Raw genomic sequence first — 20690 nt, 5'->3', positions numbered from 1 at the left:
AAAAAAAATCCCAGTAAGTGGATATTGATTGGTTTGCGTGAAAGTTATAGCACCTACAAACTACGGTATAGATACTTTTTTTTTTTTTCTTTTACTAGTAATGTTGGTGATTAGCAACTTATAGGGACGGCGGGCAATCTGACACTTTGTGGGAACTAATTACCTTCCACTGACATCCCCAGTGACATTATTACAGTGATCAGTGCTAATAGTATGCACTGTCACTGTACTAATGACACTGGGCAGGAAGGGGTTTACATCTAGGATGATCAAGGGGTTAAATATGTTCCTAACAAGTGTTTTTGTGTCTGCTGCTTTTACTGGGGATCTAGTCGTTTTAATTCCCTGTTTAGAAGGGAAAGAAAAACCAACTAGATCCCGGTTGTCGCCAGTCAATCACTGGCCGGGCCGTGGCAATCAACATGTAATGTAATGAATCACAGCACAGCCGGGAGGGCGCGTGTGCCCCCTACACGGAAATGCAAAATCATGTACAGTATCTCACAAAAGTAAGTACACCCCTCACATTTTTGTGAATATATTATTATACCTTTTCATGTGACAACACTGAAGAAATGACACTTTGCTACAATGTAAAGCAGTAACTATACAGCTTGTGTAACAGTGTAAAAATGTCTGCCCCCTCAAAATAGCTCAACACACAGCCATTAATGTCTAAACCACTGGCATCAAAAGTGAGTACACCCCTAAGTTAAAATGTCCAATGGGAGTAAGGATGGATCTGTGAACTGTCCCGGGTAAGTGACTGTCTGCTGGTAATCAGAGGGAGCCCAACAAGTCATCACACATCAAGCCCTATGGGGACAGTGCTACACATGTGATCACTGTGACTTGCTCTAACAGTGGTCACATGATCAGGAGCAAAGCCCGCTGGCTCCCCATTAAAAGTCTTGACCGAGCGCAGTAGGTGACAGCTCGTTCAGTGTGCAATGAGTGTGTTGTCAGCACACAACCTCATGCCACCATGGATACATACTGTATGTGTGGTGGCTGGCCATTAAAGCCCACCTTTCTTGCCTTCATGTATATGTGTTATGCAGTCTGCAAGAGTTTAAAGTGGTTCTAAAGGCAAAAGTTTTTTTTTTTTTTTTTTTAATCCTAATCCATTCAGTGCATTAAAGCAAAATACTGTCTATAAATACCCCCAGATCTCTCCTTTTTTCTTACCTGAGCCCGATCCAATCCAGCAATGTGCATGAGCGCAGCTGCTCCAGCCGCTGCCTCTTTCCTCATTGGACAGATTGATGGCAATCAGATTCTGTGGCGGAGGGGCAGGGGCCAAGTCCTGCTGTCTGTGTCAATGGACACAGCAGCGGCACTCGGGTGTGAGCCTGCAAGGGTGCCCCCCTGGAAGAGGAGGAGCCTGGAATGCCAGCGGGGGACCCCAGAAGAAGAGGATCGGAGCTGCTCTGTGCAAAACCATTGCACAGAGCAGGTAAATATGACATGTTTGGTATTTTAATAAAAAAAAGGTTTACAACCACTTTAAGATAAAATACCTTCTGTGTGCAACAGCCCACGATCACTTACCTGAGTCCTATCTCGATCCAGCTATGTTGCACGAGAGACTCGGCTGTCCGGGACTCTTCCTCCTGATTGGCTGAGACACAGCAACAGGCGCCATTGGCTCCAGCGACTGTCAGTTAAAGTCAGTGAGCCAATAGTGAGGGGCGGGGCTGAGCAGTGGCTCTGTGTCTAAATGGACACACAGAGCAGCAGCTCGGCTCGGTGCCCCTATCCACTTGCTGTGGAGCACTCGGCAGTAGGGAAGGGCCAAGAGCACTGCTGAGGGACTCAAGAAGAGGGGGATCTGGGCTTTAAGGAAAATACCCCTCTAAGGGCCTGTTTACACCATCGCACTGCAATAACACATGTTGGGGCCTTGTGGTGCAAATACTTTTTTTTTATTTCAATAATTTTTATTAGAAAGTTTCATAATAAAATACAACAATACATGTAGAAAAGAGGAAGAAAAAAAAAGAAAAAAGGAGGGGGGGGGGTCATGGGAAAGGGCAAGGAAAAGGCCCAATTACAGAGAACAGCATTATAAACTGACAGTATCAAAAAGGTCCATAGTGACAGGGGCCGTCAGCCGCTGAAAACACAATAATGCAATGTGGGGATATGGGTAAGCATGGTAAAAGCAATCACAGAATGGGTGCAAATACTTTTTAATGACACCCCAATGCATCTTCAAAGAAACTTGGTTCCAAAGAAATATGTAGCTGTCATGCTGAACCAATGTCTTTAATAGTGAATGAAGAGTCTTGACTTGAAATGTTGCCTACTCTACGACAGTGAATTGAAAAGTACTGATGCCACTGGATCAGCATAAATGCCAGACAGTTGGCAATGGCATGTGGGCGGGGCTTAGGCACCCTGGTGGGGGAAACTAGAACTACACTCGCTAATTGCCTACATTCTAGGCAGGAGTTGGCTTTCATGCAAAAATCAGCATTAAGGCATACCTCCAGACTTAGAAGTGAGCCAATATTAGCACAAGTTAGCCCTCTACTAACCCATGGCTAATGGAGTGTACTGTTAACACTAAAACAGAAAGCACTGTAGATACCACTACAATTAGACCACCAACTCCTAGGTGCACAGCATTTGGAAACCAGAGCTGCAGAGCCTACACTGACATTCATCAATCCAGTAATACCTGTCACCCCACTCCCAGTGACATGTCTACAGTTACCAGTAGATACAGGAAATTAACCTTACTTTATAACTACGTGCTTGCTCTCTCTGGGGCCCCTCTAAATTTCTCCATTGTCTCCCAAGCTAGGTCTCTAGGCTCTCTGTGCCGCAGGTCTGATCCCAAAATGTGGGAAACCAACCACTAGTAAAGGGGACAAGCACAACATCCCTACCAGAGTAACCACCATCCAAAGCCAAGTCACCCATTCCCTAGTTGGTTCGCTGCCTTAAAGTAGAACTACAAGCAAACCTTTTTTTTTTTTTTGGATAGAGGAAGGGAGGGTTATATTCCCTATCAGATTTTTCTTTTGTCCCATAACCAAACAGGAAGTGAGAGAAAATCCCTGCAAATTAAGGAAATTCCTAGGGCACCCCTAGGTTACCAGAACTAGTGTCCCCATTGGAAGATTCCCCCCTCTATTACTTTTCTGGGGACAACACAAGATTTGGGGATTTTCTTTTACTTTCACTTTTAATGATAATGGTAAATAGGACAAATAGAGAGGGTGGATCTTCCTAATGGAGTCACAGACAGCAATAAAAACTGACACGTGTTCTAATCCATATGTGCTTTATTCAAAACTAAAAAAAAAAGTTTTGCCTTTAGTTATTCTTTAAAGCAGAGTTCCACCTAAAAAAACAAAAAAATACGTAAAAATACCCCGGGACAGTCAGGGCTAGTGCATTCCACAATGGCTAGCCTCTGAACTGGGTTGCACTTACATGCAAGAAGAAATACTTTCCTTGAAAATGTCTTCTCCAGCGCTGCCATCTCAGGTGTGGGCAGCTTAAAGCCAGCGCAATCCTCTTCTGCGTCCTCTTCCGTCCTCTTCGGACCCATGATGCACTGCGCCGGCCCCGCCATCACTTCCGGGTCTGCAGCATCATCCCTCCACAGCTTCTGGGCATGCCCAGAAGCTGTTTAGCAAGGTATGACGGCGCCTGCACCGGAACTGACGTCGGGGCCGGTGCAGGCGCATTGATTCCTGGGAGCGATGACGTTCAGCTCCCAGGAATCATTGCAAGCCAGGAAGTGACGACTCGCCGTGGCCGCCAAGGGGAGGAAGAGGAAGTAAGGTAAGTATATTATCTTCTAAACAAGGAAAAAATTGCGATTATCCATTTGTTTTTCAGGTGACCCGGACCAAGAAGATGGAACAAACTTTTATTTTCGGGTGGAACTCCACTTTAAGCTTTGATACATATACGGCTGTCCCTAGCAACTGCTATATGACCTACACTAGACAGAAAACTACATGCTGTATTAAAGTGTGCTGTATTTACTCTAACCTACAGCTCCTTTGTTACAGGTAATTTTCTTTGGATACGGCACGCAATACACCACTTAAGAAGAGACTTCAGACCAGACATTAAACAGTTAATGGTAGCTTTACTGAAGAAAGGCAACATAAAGAAACAGTTTTTATCAAGCAGCTTACCGCATGAATTCCTGTACAAGGTGCTTTAGAGCCCATAGGGCAGGGATCTTCAAACTATGGCCCTCCAGTTGTTCAGGAACTACAATTCACATCATGCCTAGTCATGTCTGTGAATGTCGGAGTTTTACAATGCCTCACGGGATGTGTAGTTCCACAACAGCTGGAGGGCCGTAGTTTGAGGATCCCTGCCATAGGGTAATCATACCTGAATAACAGCAAAGAGTCCTTAGTGTCCATTAGAGGCAGAGTCTATGATTGGCAATTATCCCACCAGAGGCAACACAGAGTCCATATAGTCAATATTTGGCAAAGATCCTTAAAAGGCTATCAGTGTTCCTTGGTCATTAAGAGTCCTTAGGCTCCCAGTCCCTCAGGGAGCCCCGAGTGCACCCCCCCAGCTGGGGGCGTCATCTGGCAGCATAACGGCCTACATCTTGTCAGCATTTCCAGCAGCTCTCTTTTGGGGCACTGAAGAGCCAAGTTTATGTGGATCTGTGAAAAATTGGCTAGAAAATGTAGCCAATCAATCCCTCAGGTCCACCACACATTTACATTGTAACAGTTTAACAGGAAAGACAGCTGACTTGACCCAGATAACTACAGGAAGCGATTCATCCCAGAAAAAAAGTTGTAATTGTTCTGTAGGCACCAGCCTACAGGCAGTCTACAGGAGGTTGACAATGGTAGGCTACAGAATGATTTCCTTTTTTTAAATATAAATGTACTCGAATGAACTATAGGCACAGCAGTCATACCTGGGGAAGCTTGTTATATCTACTTTAAAACAATTGTAAAAGGACATTTTAACCACTTTACCACCGGAGGATTTTGCTGTCTTACGTCTGGGCCACTTTTTGCGATTCGGCACTGCACGACTTTAACTGACAATTGCGCGGTTGTGCGACGCTGTACCCAAACAAAATTTACGTCCTTTTTTTCCCACAAACAGAGCTTTCTTTTGGTGGTATTTGATCACCTGTGCGATTTTTACTTTTTGTGCTATAAACAAAAAAAAAGCGTAAATTTTGAAAAAATAACAATATTTTTCACATTTTTTATATGAAATTCCCCCCCAAAAAAATGTAACTGCGACATTGCGGCGGACAGATCGGACCCTTGACTGACATTTTTGACACTTTTGGGGTTACCAGTGACATTACTGCAGTAATCAGTGCTATATATATGCACTGTTACTGTAAAAATGACACTGGCAGGGAAGGGGTTAATTTTATTGGAGAGGGAGGGGTTAATGTATGCCTGGTGCTTACTGACGTGTGTGGGGGGAGGTGACTATGTGACACAAGGACAGATCGAGGTTTCAGCTATGCTGAACCCTGCAATCTGACCCTGCCTGTCACTTAGGAGATCCGCCCGCTTGTGTTTACACAAGCGGGCGGATCTCCACACTCGATTCCCCGACAATCGGGGAAGAGCAGCCGCAATCGCCGCTGCTCCTCCCCTGGCCCGACTCCCGCTGTGACTGAACACAGCGGGAGCGAGCCTCCGGCGGCGCGTGCGCCGCCGAGAAAGGGGAATGTCTGGTGATGTAGTACTACGTCGACCAGACGTTATCGAGCCACTTTGCCGCAGTAGTGCTCTAGTGAGCAGTCGGCAAGTGCTTAAAATCTATTAAATGTACTCACGAAAGAGACTTTTACCCGAACAGATCATAACACATCATGCCAACAGCCAATGAACTTATCAGTCATTGAGTAATTACTGTCTCGATGTGGGTTATGTTCTCATCAAATACCTGCTATTCAAATTGACAAACAGTCTGGGCTGAGCTTTAATAAACTAATTTAAAAGGTCATTGCACCCAACAGTGATATTTTAGTTAGCCCCTGGGTTTATATATGTCTTGGAAACTCCAACAGTGAAAATTCTTATCCCCATAATTCCCAACTTTTTTCCAGCCCACATAGAAGTTTTGGGTGTTCCAGACCACCTTTGCCTGCTCTGTTTTCTCTTGTTGTGCTCAATAACAACCCCCAACAGGGAGAGTGAGAAACCCTCAAAACTACCACCGCAGGTATGCAGATCGAGATCTCACAAATAGACTTACATAGAACTAAGAAGCTGCCAGCCCAGCACCTGATATAGTGGGTACTTGGGAGACACCCACACAAGTTCATCTCTTGTTCTTGATGAAATCTGGACATTTATTTTTAGCTTCTTTACTCTTTCCCTTGATATTTACTTTCTTAGGTGTATTTTTGATCCCCTGTAGTGTAAACCTGTGATCTGCCTCTAGCCTTTTGTGGCCGCATACTTTCTTGGAAGAGACTTATACACTTTTGTTGCCTAAACGTTTTATCAAGAGTCTATGTGACATCTGATCTATACACCAGTCGGTTCATATATCATTGAGGGGTTGCCAGCAATCTTCTATGTGTCGTCATTTGGTCTCCCCTTAGTTTGAGTGTGTCTGATATATTTGCACAAGAGATATGTACAGTCAGATATGGAGATTGAAGCCCTGAGGAAACGGTGTATACCGCGAAACATGTAGGCAAACTCCATACTACGTCAGACCCTTTCTCTGTATATGGATTTTATATGTGTGGGCTCTATACTGCCCATGGTTGTATCTTTAATTCCATATGTTTTTGTATAAATAAACCATTTTTCTTTTCTATTTTGATGTGCTTGTGTATATAACTATCCAGAGACCACATGTACAGAGATTTACATTTTAGCGATGTGCATTCTTTGCAAAATAAATATTTACCTCATTTACTAAGCTCTACCTCCATTAGCGTAACACTGTCATTGACACATAAAGTAGGAGGGTGTCAGGTTAGCAGATTTGCTGTCCACTATAGATAGGAAAATGTGATAACTATAGTAATGTGATGGCTCTTGTCATTTTTTGCTGATTATAATTTAATATGGAACAAAAACATATTTTTTTTAGAGGGAACTGTGAAGGGTTATGCCCTCTGTCAGGTTCATATTGCTGTCTGTGGAAGATGATTCCTCTTCACTTCCTATCCCAGTGACACTGTCTCACCCTGACACACAAGGTGTCACTGGCAACAGTGACTGAGGGAAATGTCCTAAATGGAGACACAGATGGCAATAAACACCTGACAGAGCATTTAACACTACCTACAGTGCCTTGCGAAAGTATTCGGCCCCCTTGAACTTTTCGACCTTTTGCCACATTTCAGGCTTCAAACATAAAGATATAAAACTGTAACTTTTTGTGAAGAATCAACAACAAGTGGGACACAATCATGAAATGGAACGAAATTTATTGAATATTTCAAACTTTTTTAACAAATAAAAAACTGAAAAATTAGGCGTGCAAAATTATTCAGCCCCCTTAAGTTAATACTTTGTAGCGCCACCTTTTGCTGCGATTACAGCTGTAAGTCGCTTGGGGTATGTCTCTATCAGTTTTGCACATTGAGAGACTGAAATTTTTGCCTATTCCTCCTTGCAAAACAGCTCGAGCTCAGTGAGGTTGGATGGAGAGCGTTTGTGAACAGCAGTTTTTAGTTCTTTTCACAGATTCTCGATTGGATTCAGGTCTGGACTTTGACTTGGCCATTCTAACACCTGGATATGTTTATTTGTGAACCATTGCATTGTAGATTTTGCTTCATGTTTTGGATCATTGTCTTGTTGGAAGACAAATCTCCGTCCCAGTCTCAGGTCTTTTGCAGACTCCATCAGGTTTTCTTCCAGAATGGTCCTGTATTTGGCTCCATCCATCTTCCCATCAATTTTAACCATCTTCCCTGTCCCTGCTGAAGAAAGGCAGGCCCAAACCATGATGCTGCCACCACCATGTTTGACAGTGGGGATGGCGTGTTCGGAGTGATGAGCTGTGTTGCTTTTACGCCAAATATAACGTTTTGCATTGTTGCCAAAAAGTTTGATTTTGGTTTCATCTGACCAGAGCACCTAGTTCCACATGTTTGGTGTGTCTCCCAGGTGGCTTGTGGCAAACTTTAAACGACACTTTTTATGGATATCTTTAAGAAATGGCTTTCTTCTTGCCACTCTTCCATAAAGGCCAGATTTGTGCAGTATACGACTGATTGTTGTCCTATGGACAGAGTCTCCCACCTCAGCTGTAGATCTCTGCAGTTCATCCAGAGTGATCATGGGCCTCTTGGCTGCATCTCTGATCAGTCTTCTCCTTGTATGAGCTGAAAGTTTAGAGGGATGGCCAGGTCTTTGTAGATTTGCAGTGGTCTGATACTCCTTCCACCTCTGAGACTATTACAGTGCAGGTGCATTTATACAGTGACTTGATTACACACAGGTGGATTCTATTTATCATCATTAGTCATTTAGGTCAACATTGGATCATTCAGAGATCCTCACTGAACTTCTGGAGAGAGTTTGCTGCACTGAAAGTAAAGGGGCTGAATAATTTTACACGCCCAATTTTTCAGTTTTTTATTTGTTAACAAAGTTTGAAATATCTAATAAATTTTGTTCCACTTCATGATTGTGTCCCACTTGTTGCTGATTCTTCACAAAATATTACAGTTTTATATCTTTATGTTTGAAGCCTGAAATGTGGCAAAAGGTTGCAAAGTTCAAGGGGGCCGAATACTTTCGCAAGGCACTGTAATTGTATTTACAGCTAAAATGCTTTGGCTGGCGTTACACTTTGAAAGCAAGCAGCCCTTAGTTGGGGGGCTTCTGATCCAGCTCCAGGGGCTGGAAGCTGAGAAGAACAACAAAAACATGTCACAAAGGCTTGATGTGTTTGCACTGCTAGGGGCTTCAACAACCAGCATTCTGTGCACCTTCCTAGGACCCAGAGCATATGCTAGGAGATAAGTGGATGTTTCTGGGCAGCCAGGTACTTCTGCCAGAAACAGTCATATAAAAGCACAGAGCTTCATGGCTCATGCACTCAAGAGGATTACAGGAGGTATGGCTATGATTGCCTGTGCAAACAGGAAGTGGATGGATGATATTGAGCATCAGCCAGCTAGGGAATGGTGTGAGGCCTGTGCAGTTATGGAGATTCACAATGCAATTGTAACCACCCTGTCCTAAACAGGGGTGACTATCTAAATCTAGTTTTTCTGGGGGGTAGCCATCCCAGATTTATAGTCTATTTGTTCATGTGGTTTTCCCCTAAACTGAGTGGAGTTGTGATTTCTCTCTGCTGCCGGTAGGGTTTCTCTTTCCCCTGGGCTGTGGCCTGTGGAGGGTGTGTGAGGAGCAGCTGAATAACTAGGCCAGGTACCAAGGGTCTTCACATGTGCTTGATGCAGAGGCCTGGAAGCAGAAGGAGCCTGCCTGTCTAGTAGGGTCTTGTTGCCTGAGGCCCAAGGCTCAGGGAGCCTCACAGAGGACAGGGAAGGAGGAAGTGATGCCCGGGATAGTGTACCAGAAGTGACTCTGCTATTCGAGGTTCTATTGAGGGGGAATTTGCGAAGAGCTTGGAAAAGCATCAAGAGGATCACTGAGGCTGCTAACACCTTCAGCTTAAAGGCCCTTTTTGCCTGTACTGATGTCTACTAATGGAGGTTGAGTCTGCAAGTTAGTGATGGGTGTTCTGAGTTACCCCTCTCTCCCATGAGTTGCTGCAAGTGATAATGTCTGTTTAATTGTCCTTAATTTGACTGGCACTCAATTTGTTTTACATCTTCCACCTTACATCTAAAGACTCAGCCCTGGGAAAATGCTAGCCCTTCCCCCTGGGGTACTCCACCTGCCTTCAGGGTACAGGGGGTATTACAGAAGGCAAACGGTAAAGAAGACCTTGCACTCCATTCAATGTCCGCTTAAGTCAGTGGTTCCCAACCTTTTCTATGGCACACACACCCCTTAGGAAAAGTTTAATAATTGTTCATATCCTCTACAAAATTAAAATGACATTTAGGGATGAAAAAGTCTAATTTCTAATTTTTGAGCCACAATTTGAAATACCTACAATACTTTGCCTGAACAAATTGAACTTAAAACGTAAGCTTTTAACTTGCAAATAAAATTGAGCAATTAGAATTTAATTAATTAGAGAAAAATGTAAAGGCAAAATCAACCCCAATTGTGAACATTGCAATTCTTTCTTGCAATCCCTGAAATGTCATATTTTACACCTCTGAGTGCAGGAACCCCAGTTTTGCAGCCTCTTGCTAAATTAGTAAGGGTCTCCTCCATCCTGCTGCAAAAAATACAAAACTAAATAACACATGTAGAGGAAAAAATGAAACAAAATACTTTCAGGGCTGTGGGAGATGATGTAAGCATCCTTCCAGAGATTCTTAGTACCCTAAATTTTGCAAGTAGTGTCCTCTTGCAAGATTTGGGAAACTTGGCATTCCCAAACATATCCCTGAAGAATGCTGACAACTCCCAATCTATGCACCACAGGCAGAGGCATGGATAACTCAGTCCAAGCAGTTGAAAGAAAAAATTTACCTAATTTCCACTTGATGTGGATGACGGAATCCTCCCCACTGCGCTATGGTATTCTGACAGAATACACTGATCAGGCATGAAGATGCAAAATGTATATATACGTTGCAGTTTGCAAGTGGTTTACCAGGGTTATGGCTAAAGCTATCAGCCATAGCCCCAGTAATTTTTTTTTCCATAAAAGCAGTCTGAGCAGCTCGATATCCGCTAGATCGCTTTCAGAAGCAGCTGGGGGGGGGACGTCCCCTTTCTCCCGCCGTTTGCCGGTATTTCTTGGGCTTACCGTTTTCACCAGCATGCCCGAGAAATGATCCGATGGTGCGGTTGGCTGGTCATAGAGACAAACAGAGACCAGATCATCTCTGATTGCCTCTATGGCCTTGGAGGACCAGAGTGATGCCATCATGTCACCTCCGGTCTAGGAAATGTTTATATTTTTTTGGTCTTTTGCTTTTAAAGGTAAAGGAGAGATTTGACCCCAGATCTCTCCATAAAGAGGACCTGTCATCCTTTATTTCTTTTACAAGGGTTGTTTAGATTCCTTGTATTAGGAATAAAAGTGATCAAAAAAAAAAAATGAAAGGGACAGTGTAAAAATAAAAAATAAATAAGAAAAAAACATTTTAAACTGCCCCCTATCCCTCTGTGTTTGCTCAGGAATGCAATCGCATACGTAAGTTGCGCACACATATGTAAACGGTGTTCACACCACACATGTGAGGTATTGCCACAAACGTTAGAGCATAAGCAATAATTCTAGTGCCAAACCTCCTCTGTAACAATAAACAGGTAACCAGTAAAATATTTTTAAGCGTTGCCTATGGAGATTTTTAGGTATCCTAGTTTGTCACCATTCCAAGCTTGACATGCTAGGTATCTATTTACATGGTGTAACATCATCTTTCATTTTTTACAGAAAATTGGGATATATATTGTGTTTGTTTTTTTTTTAAACTCTTTAAAGTGTATTTTTTCCAAAAAGATTGCGTTTGAAAAACCGCTGCGCAAATACCGTGTGGCATAACAAATTGCCATGTTTTTCCCTAGGGTCTCTGCAAAAAAAATATACTAATGTTGGGGGGGTTATAAGTAATTTTCTAGCAAAAAATACTGATTTTAACTTGCAAACAAAAAGAGCCAGAAAAGGTTTGGTCTTCAAGTGGATATTGTATACATTTGCTTTCTATGGCATCATTTGATATCCACTTCAGCTCCAGGTCTTTTTTTGACACTTTTATTTACATATAAAAATCTGTATTTTTTGCTAGAAAATTTGTTAGAACCCCCAAGCATTATATATTTAAGCAGAGGCCCTAGAGAATAAAATGGTGGGGTATTGCAATTTTTTTATGTCACACGGTATTTGCAAAACTGTTTTTTTGGAAAACATTTTTTTTTTCAATTTTAATGTAAAAAACACAATGCATAACACAATTTTTTGAAAAATATAAAAGATGATGTTACAGCAAGTAAATATATACCAAACGTGTCATGCCCTAAAATTGCAATGTAAATTTTACTATCAGTAGGCGACGCTTTCAAAGTCTTTACAAAGTCTTTACAGATTACCACTTTAGATATACAGAGGAGGTCTAGTGCTAGAATTACTGTCCTTGATCTGATATTTGCGACGATACCTCACATGTTAGGGACAATCGCTGTTTGCGTGTGTGCGGGATAGATGCGCGCGTTCGCCTTTTTCTTTTTTTTTTTACACTGTTGCTTTTATATATTTTAATCACTTTTATTGCTGTCACACAGAATGTAAACATCCTTTGTGACAGCAATATGCATGTGACAGGTACTCTTCTTTGGGGTCTGCCCCCCCCCCCCTCTGCCCTTAAAAGCATTGAAAACACCAAGATCAATGTTTTTGAATCCTTTTTTTTTTTTTTAAATGGCACCTTTAAAATCTGGATAAACCAGAAGTGATGTTATGTCATCACTTTGCTTGGCTGCCTGGCCAGCAAGCTGGTCGTTTGGGTCTCCTGGTGGGAGAGGAGAGCCCAAGCAAGCCACGGAGGTAGTGGGAGGGGGAACGTCCCTTCTGCTGCATGTATTAGCAATACAGCGGCTAGTTAGCTGCTCCGATTGCTATTACATAGGAGCTGACCGTCGGCTGTAAAAAACTGTACCTGCGGCTGCAGGCATCATCTCAGTATACCTACCGAAGTTCCACTGACGTACGGGTACATCCCTGGTTGTTAAATCGATATGGTCATTAAAAATATTTGCAGACTGACCAGGAGTTTGAATACATTTGCAGAAAACTGTATTGCATTTTCTTGCAGAATGATTCTTAGAGTTAAAGCGGAGTTCTAGACCCCATAATCAGTTTTCTTTTAAATGCTCTGCTGGGATTATTAGAGCTTCTACTTTATGATTTTAAAAATGTTATTACTTTGTTCCTTCTTATTTCTTTTAAATCAATAAAATCTGACCTAATCTCAGAAGCAGGGAGGGGCCATTGAGGTTGTGAGCATTTGAAGTCGGCTTGTGTTTATTTCCTGGGATTTGGTGCAGCTGGCTACCCAGCATGCACCTCCTGATCTCACGCCTGCGCAGTAATGACACTGCACGGCGCACTTTCATCATTAGGCGATTCCCATGGACTCCTGGGATAGATGACGCCGATATCACAGGAGCTCATTGGAATCCCCTTATGACGACATCGCCTAGTCGGCCGGGACCGGAAGTGCCGCAAACACAGATCAAAATAAGGTATTTAGAAATGAAAAAAAACATATATATTATCTATTTAGAAATGCACTGGGGATGGTCATTTGGATAAAAGTACATTTTAAAAAATGGTTGGAACTCCACTTTAACCTCTCCCCCATTATTTGCACTAGGTGCGGGTCATTCTTTTCATAAACAGACAGTTTGTTCAAGTTGGATGTTTGTCTTGCTGGCTAATCCAGAAATGTAGCTGTACATTCATATCCACCAAGCGAATACTGATAACAGCATGTGAACCTATCAAAATTAGACGTAGGGGCATATTTATAAAAAGGATATAATGAAGGAACTTCCCCTGCTGGCTATTGTTTTCAGCAGGAATAGCCTGAAATTCAAGCCATATATGGCAGACTTATGTGGTTGTAAACTTAGAAGGTTTTTTATCTTAATGCATTCTATGTATTAAGATAAAAAAAAACCTTGTGTGCAGTAGCCCCCCAGCCCCCCTAATACTTACCTGAGGTCCATCTCGATACAACGACGATGAACAAGAGACTCGGCTGTCTGGGACTCCCCTCCTCATTGGCTGAGACAGCAGCGTGGCACCATTGGCTCCCACTGCTATCAATCAAAATCAGTGAGCCAATAAGGAGGGAATGGGGGTGGGGCCGGGCTGTGGCTCCGGCTCCGTGTCTGAATGGACACAGGGAACTACAGCTCAGCTCGGGTGCCCCCATAGCAAGCTACTTGCTGTGTGGGCACCCAACAGGAGGGATGGACCGGGAGCACCAAAGAGGAACCCGAGAAGAGAAGGACCTGGGCTGCGCTGTGCAAAACCACTACACAGGGCAGGGAAGTATAACATGTTTCTTATTTTTAACCAAACAAAAGATGAGATTTTAGTAACCCTTTGAAGAGGTTGTAAACTCGTTTAAAAAATTTTTTTTTTTTTTACAACCTGCAAGAGAAAGACATAATGAGCTAGTATGCATCGCATACTAGCTCATTATGAAATACTTACCTTAGAACGAGCCCCCGCCGTGCCGCTTTCTTACCTGTATGACTAGCGTCATGTTCAGTCGCCCGTCTTCCGGGATCGCGGCATCCGGCCATCTGATTGGCCGGAGCCGCGGTGACGTCACTCCCGCGCACGCGCGCGGGAGCCGACGGTCACGGCACGGGGCTCTGAAGGATCGGCACGATCAGCCGTTCCTTCAGAGCGCATGCGCCAGTGACGTCACTGGCTGCATTAAAGGTAAATATCTCCTAAACCGTACATGTTTAGGAGATATTTACAGTACCTATAGGTAAGCCTTATCATAGGCTTACCTATAGGTACAACTTCCTGAGGAGGGTTTACTTCCTCTTTAAGCTGTCCATAGACAGCAGGAACCAACCAAATTTTGATCCATCTCGGGGAAGGTTTTTTTTCGTACAATCACTGCCGGCAGCTACTATAGCCACCGGTAGTGATCAATGTACTCTGACAGCGGAGAGTCTTCCTGCTTTAAAAATACAATAACGCAGAGGGAGGGATTCCCCATCAACACTGACTGTGTTGATTGAGAAATCAAGAGACTTTTAACCACGGGTTGAAGGAAAGAAAACTGCATAATCTATGACCAGCCTTTAACACTCTGCCCCCGCCTTTATCTGCTGAACGAATAATTACATTTTCTTTGAGATAGAGATCTTATTTCTGGTCTTCCCTGTCCCTATAGATAACCCTTTTTTAGATTACACCAAAGAACTACAAAGGCTGTAAGGAGATAGAAAAAAAATATACATTTCTGAAAGCCGACCGCACAGATAAGTACATATCTGATTTGAACACTCTAAACTCAAAAAAGGAAAACTTTAAGGATTCGGAAAAAAGCCAAAAGCACATTTATTACAAACAAAACATCCTAACTTTGAGAAGTTTATTATTACTCTCAAAATTCTAAAGATATGTGAAAAAAAAAAAAAAACATCCAGGATTGCTCCATTGTTTCAGGGGTACGATATTTGATATCTAACCTTTTCCGTAGATGTGTGCTTACCAAAATAAACAGTTTTATAAATGAGAAAGTCAAATTTCAATGAATTAGTATGATTTACTTAGAGTTTTCAGAATCAGAATGGTATGATTTAGAACAGGGGTCTCCAAACTTTCTAAACAAAGGGCCAGTTTATTTTTATTTTATTTTTACTTTTAAGGGCCAGTTTATCAAAGGGCCGGATGAAGAGAGGCCGGATTGTGGCCACTGGGAGTTGAAAAGGTCGTGACATCAGTGGGAATAAACAATGCCCCATCTTTGGTATCATTGGCAGTAATAGTGTCCCATTGTTGGTGTCAGTGGGAGGAATTGTGCCCCATTGTTGGTATCATTGGGAGAAATTGTGCCCCATCATTGGTGTCATTAGGCCCCATTGTTGGCATTGTTGGGAAGAATTGTGTCCCATCTTTGGTGTCAGTGGGAGGAATAGCATCCCATTGTTGGTGTCAGTGGGAGTAATTGTGCCCCATTGTTGGTGTCATTGGGAAGAATTGTGCACTATTATTGGTGTCATTGTGCCCCGTCTATTGTGTCAGTAGGAGGAAAAGCGTCCAGATTTTGGTGTCAGTGGGAGGAATTATGCCCCATTGTTGGTGTCTTTGGGAAGAATTGTGCCCAACTTTGGTGTCATTGGGAGGAATTGTGCCCCATTGTTGGTGTCATTGGGAGGAATTCTGCCCCTTCATTGGTGTCAGTGGGGGGAATTATGTTCCATTGTTGGTATCAGTGGATAAACATAGTGCTCCAAGGGCCAGATAAAAGCAAGCAAAGGGCCTGCTTCTGGCCCCGGGCTGCAGTTTGGAGACCACTGATTTTGCACAACAGAGAAAAAACTTCAGTAAACAAAGCAAAACAATTTCTAATAAACTTTAGACCATCATAGTCTCCACTTAAATCAGATTTACCATCAGAGCACCCTTGTAATAGAGTCCCCATCAAAGACACCATTCATCAGAGTCCCTCTTTACATTGGAGTCTCCCTCCCTTACATCAGGGTCCCTATCAGAGCCCCCCTTACATTAGGGTCCCTATCAGAGCCCCCCCCCCCCCCTTTACATCAGGGTTCCTATCAGAGTGCCCTCTTACATCAGAGGGTCAGATTAAATCTTGCAGTGGATTGTAGTTTGGAGACCCCTGGTTTTCTTGACATGAAGCTGATGTTTATACCACAGTGCTTACAGAATGGAAATATTTATTACATTTATCTCACTTGAGCTGATTGATCCATAAATTGATTCAATTACTTGGATCTATTTTCTTAGCTAGTTTTATTAACTTAATTCATTATTGTGCTTTTAAAAAAATAGCAGTTAAACAAATCTGCGTTTAGTCCTAAACTGCTGATTCATATGGCTGAAAAATGAAATAAATCACCTAACAAACTACAATTCAGTGCTATCAAACTGACATTATCAGTCACAAATAGACAGAAGGAAGTGAACTGACTGACATTTCTTGTTATATCTTTTTCTTTCAATAAGTAACCTAGTGCTTTAATTATAGCTAACCATTAGGCACTAAAATGTGATTGCTTACTGTGTAGTTACATAATACATTTTACTCATTCATCCTCACGAGGGTTACCATTAGGGCATAGTAGCTGGTAGTAAAATGGCATGAGATAGGAGAAAAGAGGTGTGCCTTCAAATATCCACACATAAAGCTGGCCATATATGGATCAAAATTTGGCCACTTCCGCAGGAACTGGCCACATTTTGATCCATGTATGGGTAGGCTGGTTGTGCACAAGTCAAGGTATTAATCGACTTGTGTATAGTCAGCCTGTTGGAAACTTTTCTACCAGTTAGTGCAGCTAGGGGTGCTATTCTGATGGTGGAGAAATCTCCCGCTCTCAGAATACAAAAGCACATAGGGAGGGATTCCCCCATCCACACCGAGTGTGTGAATGGGGAATGGAATCGTTTTCTTTTGTTCAACCCACTGGTGGAAAGAAAAAAAATGACTCCTGTTTGACCAGGTTAACGCCTAGTACACACAACAAGTTTTTTTTCGTTCAACCCAGCAGGCTGGATAAAAAAAACTGACAGATCACTGTACTTACACAAGCAATGCTAGTACAGCGATCTCCCCTGCTGTGCTATTGTGTTCTGACATGGGGGACGGCCCCTTTGCTAGGAAACACTGATCAGTTCTCGCAGCCATTGGCTGTGAGCGCTGATCAGATGCGGACAAGCTTCTTTTGGACACTTAGGCCAGAAGCCAGCTGGTTCCTGCTGAACCAATTGTTTTCAGATGATTTTTGGCCTGTGTGTACCCGGCATTAAAAATTAATTGGAAAGTGGCTTTGAACGGAATGATTTTCGGATTGGGTACTGCTAATATGTCATGGTGTAAAAAAAAAAAAACCCTCTATCAGGTTTCTGATACACTTTGTTTAATTATTCTTAGAGATTTGCTTATGGCTAAGCTCACATTGGTGCGCTATGGTTTGTCCGAAGCGTGGGTGTATGCTCGGTTTACCTGGGTTTTACAGGCATTTTTAGCCATGGTCCCATTGCCTTCCATTAGATAACGTACTTTTGGCGTTTTACTGAAAGTTCCCCAAAGATGCAGCATGCAGGACTTTTGATACTCTTTCAGAAAACCTGAAACCTAACAGAAGTCTAAAAACATGTTTAAAGCGCAGGTAAACCACTTATACACCTGTACTGCAGCCAAACCACAGTGCACCAGTGTGAACCCAGCCTATTTCTGTTTTGTCAGCAGGGCACAGACAGCAAAATAAGTCCAACAAAGTAACTTCTAACTCTAAATAGATTTAGCCCCATAGTGTTTCCATTTAAAGTGGTATTAAAACCCAATAGCAAACATTTATTATTTTGCAGCTTACCAATTCTTAGATGCGATAGCTGTATTAGTTTTCTATTTTAGGCTTTCATTCTTCTATTTTAATCTGCTGATCCAGCCAGTACATCTGTTTTTTTCTCAAAGAAAAAGCTCTCTTACAGATGTATCAGTTGCAGTTGAAGACCACAAGATAGAACAGCACACTATTTGCTGAGAGACGACAGTGATTTTTTGCTAGCGGCTATACTAGCTGCTAGCAATAATCGCAAGTAAAATCCGGCAGGCTGGTTGTACCTAAGTGGATCGATGAACTTGGTATATTCAGCCTGTCCATAGACAGGTCGAATCTCTGCCAGTTCAGCAGAAGTGATGCACTGAAACATGCATCATACTGCTCCCTACTCCCTGACTGCAGCCGGAACAGACTGTTGCCTGCACACTAAGCCACTGTGGTTTATTGTGTGGGCAATGGGAACCGTCCCTAAAACGCATTTGCTTATTTAAAGGATTTGTTACCATTAAAAAAAAAAAATAGATCCTGTTCCCTTAAAGCATGAATAACAGCACAGTGCTTGTGCTGTGTAATTTGGCCCCTTGTATCACCTGCAATACCTGGCTGTTCCTGCCTGGTTCTGCCCTCCCCCCTGTAAACTGACCATGTTTATCATGGCTGCTGAGCCCTGATACTGTGATCAGTTTACGTACCTCTGTCATCCACAGCTCTGCTCTCTGCTCTCCCCTGTCCTCTTCCTTCTCCCCTCCTTGTCTGTCAGCTATGTCCACTCCCCAGCCCTCCCCTCCTGCTGCTATCATAACTACAGTATAACCATACAATCCCCTCTGTAAAATACCATTATGTGTCCCAGTGTCTGTGTTATTTAAAAAGATGCAGATTTCTACCTTTTATCAGAGCGTCTCCTGGAACGCACGTGACCGCTCGGCTCTCTCTCCTCTCTTCTCCCTGCCTCCCCAGCTGACGTCAGCGGGAGTTTTCGGCCCCTCCTGCTGTAGCTGCCAGCCGGAGAGAGGAGAGAGCCGAGGAGTCATGTGAGCACCGGGAGAGGCTCTGATAAAAGGTAGATATCTGCATCTTTTTTATATAACACAGACACTGGGACACATAATGTTATTTTACAGAGGGGATTGTATGGTTATACTGTAGTGGGTTAAAAACCACTTTAAATCAATCCGTCTACCTTTTCTTTGCGTAACAGTCTTTTTTTCTTCAGAGGATGTTGTTATATGGATGTTTAATGTATGTGAAATCTGTTTGAATAACAGTGGAAACATATACATTGTTACTATTCATTTGAATTTTTCCTTGCATAACAGATAGGGATTACAGAGCTAGTTTTAACCTTTCTAAGCTTAAAGGAAAAGAGTACTGTATTTCTTGTGATCACATTATTGCAAGTATTTTTGAGTTTTGTTATTTTATTGAAGCGGTTTTAAACTCTCTCAATTAACATTAACTATTTTTAATCCTTATGCTGCTAGCCATAATAAGTAGACAGGAATGTACAGTATATTATATTTACTTGTCTTCATTTTTTTCTTTTTTTTTTAATTTCTTAAGTTGCTTTCTGGCCTAGTTCAAAATTATGTTATACATCCCAAGAGTCTTCATGGGCATTTTGTTTTCTTTTATCTGGAGGAGGGGCTTTTCAGCTAAGCACACCCTCCTACTGGCATGCCTAAACTAAGGGCAGGTGGATTCCAGGAGGCAGATGATATATGAATTATCTGCCCTTGCTCAAGATGGCCACTGATAGAAATGCTAGGGGGGGTATTTTTCAAAGTGATTTCTCAACTAAAATTGCAGAAGGAGCCAAAAACTATATTTACCCAGCAGCCTAACTAGGAGCACGCTACATAGAGGTTTGTCAATTAGTCACAAGTCATTTAAGTTACCTATAATGATGAACTTTGCTCATATGGTTGCTGTTTACAGAAAAAATTCTACCCTTGTTGATGCTGAATATATCCTGCTCGTAGCATGTGTAAACGTAATCTAAGACTTTGCATTCCTTTTGTTTTAATACATTTACATCAGTGTTTCTCAACTCGGGTCCTCAGGGCACACTAACAGGCCAGGTTTGCAAGAAAACTGAAATGCATCACAGGTGATATACTTTGCTGCTCAGTGATTGCAGTATTCTAGTCTGCATCTCCCCAAGGTAATTCTTAAAATCTGACCGGTTAGTGTGCCTTGAGGACCGGAGTTGAGAAACACTGATTTACATTGAAAGTTCACTGGGCTATAAATTTAACCTTGCTGAAAAGAATTAGGGAGGGCTGTCATTGCTGACCTCCAATCATAAATGCTATCCGATCAGTTAATATTCTGGTTTTAGTACGTTAAAGTGCATGTTAAAGCCCAATTCCGGGAAAATCTAAAATGAACCCTTGCAGTGGGGCTGTGCTCACACTGCAATGGTCAATTGCTCCTTTTGTCTAGGGGGTGAGGAAAAACAGTTTTACTTACCTGGTCCTCGGCTCACCTGGCAAATGGCACTCCCCCATGCTCGGCTGGTGGCCTGTCCCTTGGTGCCATTACGTCCAACGCAGGGCTTTGGAACCTGCTTTTATCTTGATGATGTCAGGACCTTTG

Source organism: Pelophylax lessonae (genome assembly GCF_965119305.1).
Source record: "Pelophylax lessonae genome assembly, chromosome: 5".
NCBI classification, from domain to species: domain Eukaryota; kingdom Metazoa; phylum Chordata; class Amphibia; order Anura; family Ranidae; genus Pelophylax; species Pelophylax lessonae.
Note: the sequence above shows the minus strand (reverse complement) of the source record.